Source organism: Condylura cristata, unplaced genomic scaffold (assembly GCF_000260355.1).
Source record: "Condylura cristata isolate star-nosed mole 26May11 unplaced genomic scaffold, ConCri1.0 scaffold00011, whole genome shotgun sequence".
NCBI lineage: Eukaryota > Metazoa > Chordata > Mammalia > Eulipotyphla > Talpidae > Condylura > Condylura cristata.
In genome coordinates, this window is record NW_004567112.1 from 546,612 (window position 1) to 550,180 (window position 3,569).

A 3,569-nucleotide genomic window follows, 5' to 3' on the forward strand; every position below is an offset into this window, starting at 1 on the left:
GCGTGCCCCTGCGGGGCTGGAGGGGGGCGCAGGACCGGCGCCTCACGCCTTCGTGGGGCAGCGAGAGGACCCGGCCTCGTAGAGGACGACTCTGTGCCTCGGCGGTTAGCGGGTTCTGGTGTTGCAGGGTGAGGCCCCGTAGCTGTGTCCAGGTCTTCCGAAGGGCAGCGGAGGGGCCTGCGGCCTGCGGCCTGGGCAGGAGGCAGAGGCGGAGGGGCAGCAGCAGCAGCATGGACTCCTGAAGGGCTCCCCAGCCGCTCTCCACAAGAAGGGGCGATTTCCATTTGAAAAGGGGCCTGTTAATGAGCTCTATTCTCCTCGCCTATGGCCCTACTCAAAAAGGGGCTGCTTTGAAGCCAACACACTCTATTAGGGGTGAAACAAGCCCCTGGAACAAAGGACAGTTCAAGTGCAGACTCTTGGCTAATGGCACCGCCCGCCCTGCCCCCCACTGCTGTGCCGGCACAGGCCCCGCCCCTCCCTGCGCCTGGCCAGGCCAGGAGCCTGGGCAGGCAGCCGGCCTCGCGGCCTGCGGGAGGGCCCTCTGGACGCAGCCGGTGGGCCCGGGAGCGAGCCCAGTCGGCCCTCGGCCTCAGCGCCCTGGGCAGGCTCCGAGAGTCTCCGCGCCGAGCGGCCTCGCGTTGCATCTGCAATGAGTATTTTCTGCCAATAAGTTCAGCAAATAGCACTGAGCGGCCGTAATTGGAGAACGCGTCTGAATTCCCTCCTCTTCCCTGGGCCGGAGGAATTTGGCTTCAGACGTTAATCACTTTAGGCACGGCTTTCGTTTCTGCTCCACGCCGTATCCGGGCCGCGCAGAGAGTCACACATGCTCCTGACACGGAGTGAGGGAGAGCGAACGCGGGGTTCTCGCACCACGAATCTGGGCCGCGAGGGGGGCCCCACTGTGCTAAAAGGCTGCAGCACGGCCCCCTGGGTTGCGGGGCCCCGGGCCCCCATAGGCGCACGTGTGGGGGGGCACGCCACCCCCACGCCCCCACACTGTCAGCTCACCTAATTCTGGGGCACTGAACAGTGTTGAGGATGGAGCTGGCGAGAGGTTGGAGAATCATTTGGGCGGCGATGATTTAATTGCATCAAGAGTTGAACACACAACCCTGTCAATCACAAGCTCCGCAAATTAAATACTGAAGGTGGATATTAATAACCCGGAGATGTGGGGGCAGAGGGGCCCTCGCTCCCCGCCCTGCGCTCTGGGCCCGCGGGGCGGGGGCCGGTCCCCGTGGGGGCGTGATGCTGGCGGTCTCGCACGCTGGCCGCGTTCTCCGGCCACCCGGGCTCGCTCGCTTGTGCGAGCACCCGGGCCCTGTTCTCTTGCCCAGGGGTTGCTCCCAGTCTTGATTTTCCTCACCACGCCGCCCTCCTCCTCTTCGCCTCTGCAGCTGTGGCGATTTCCGAGGGCCCCGTGCCGCGCGCCGCCCTCCCGGGCCGGCCACGGAGCCCCCCGCCTTCCTCCTCTCGGCGGCCCGTGCGCAGTGGCCGTGTGACGTGTGGCCCCGGTCTGGTTTTGTCCGCTTTGAGACTTCCTGTGGAAGAAGTGACACACCGTTTCATTTTGGTCAATGTTAAAGATTTATTTCTGTGTATGTGTGCAAACAAGAACTGGCGTGCAGGCCAGAGGTGCCGGGGGCGAGAGGTTCGCCAGATGCGGTGGGTGGCAGTCAGGCCGGCCGGTGAGGCCCACCGCTGCGGGGAGCAGGGGCGGGCCGGCTTCCGCCATGCCTCGAGGGCCACGTCCGGGCCAGGCCGCACTCGGGCCACGGTGGCGGTGGACAGCCCCATGGTGCTGCTGTTTGGCCTTTTGTGCCGCCAGAGAGGCCTCTATAGTTTCCTACTCTGGTCACTAATTGTTAGACTCTTTAAGTTGCTTATTGATCATTTGTTGAAAATTTTGGTGAAAAATCCATGAGTTCTTTGACTATCGTGTGGGGCAGCTCGCAGTTTTGTGGGGGTTACTCACAATTTTGTAGATTGAACATCCTAATCTGGGGATCCACAGGCAATTCTAAGAAGCAAGACCGCCCTGCCAGTCAGGCGCCCGGACAGGCGCCTTGCTGTGGATGGCGCAGGACCGCGGGCTGTGGGATCACCGGGCAGGCACAGGGCTCTCGGCGGCCCACTGCTGACTCCTGAGCGCCGCGTCCACACGGCGCTCTCTGTCCACCCACGGGTCGCCGCGCCCCCCCCCACGCCAGTTTTGCTTCCGTGATAGTTCACGTGATATCTGCTTCTGTGTTAACGAGCCAGCTGAGCCTGTGACTTTCCTTTCTCATAATGTTCTTATCAGATCTTGGTGTCAAGATTAGAGTGGCTTCAAAACACAGCTGAGAGCGTGGCTTCCTCTCGCTGGTCTTTGAAAAAGTTTTATGTGAGATTGGCATCATTTCTTAAATGTTGCAGGAAAATTCTCCAGGGAATCATTTGGTCACTGGGGTGTCCCTGTGGATGTCTTTGATTTACAGATTTAATTGCCTTCATACACACTGAACTTTTCAGGGTTTTTCTTTCTCCTTGAATTAGTTCTGCATATTTCAAAGAGTTTGCCCATCTCCCCTCAAACTCTCTAAATGTGCAGCCATGAAGTCGCTCAAGGTACCTTCTTTTAACGACCTTTTCATGTCTGAAATATCCGTATCTGTAGACTTTTTGGTCCTGGAATTAGTATCATTTCCATTTTTCTTGATGAGTCTCCCCAGATCCTGTTATTTATTTTGTTACTGGACTTCACAAAACCAACTGCGGCTTTTTTATCTGCGGCTGTTGCTGCTCTCTCCTTGGCTGGCTTCTGCTTTACCTTTTTTCGCTCTTCCGCCGCATCTAATTCGCTATTAAATCCGTCTATTAAATTCTGAAGTGCCAGTATTTTCCCCTCCCCCACCCTTTGGGCTCAAGTTTCTTTTTACAATGGCTAGTGAGGTCATCAGTTTGCCAACTGTCCTCTGTGGCCTCCAGGGTACCAAGGAATTCAGAGGCCCCGTGATGTCAACCTATTTCCATATTGCTCTGAACGTGCCCACAGTTTTTATTCCCTTCACTGCTGCCGTCACGCGCCCCGATGGTGTGAAGGACGTGCCCACCGGCTGTCAGGGATGGTGCAGGGGCGTGGCTGGCCCCTTCAAAACCACACCTAGGAGCCCGGGAGGCGGGCGGGAATTGTAGTTTTCTTTCTAAAGTCTGTCAGACAAAGTGGGACTGTGCCCTCCCACTGGCCGAGGCCCCGGGGTCCTTCGAAGAAAGACGCCCGCGGCGTGGGTGAGGCCCAGCGCACTGGCCGCCTCTGTCCTCCGAATGTGGCTTTGCTTTGAGAAATGAACTGACAGGCAAATCGTGCTTATTTTATGTTGGGTTATGTAGCAGAGATTTCTCCATAGAAGAGCCACACGAGGCTTTCATTTCCAACAGAACAACAGAGCGTTTATAGCCAGTGGTAGAAGTGGTAGAAGTCTTTTTTTTTTTTTTTAAGATTTATTTATTCATGCATACAGAACTGGGGTACAGGCCAGAGGTGCGGGGGTGAGAGGATTCCCCAGAGACAGAGTGGGGAGCAG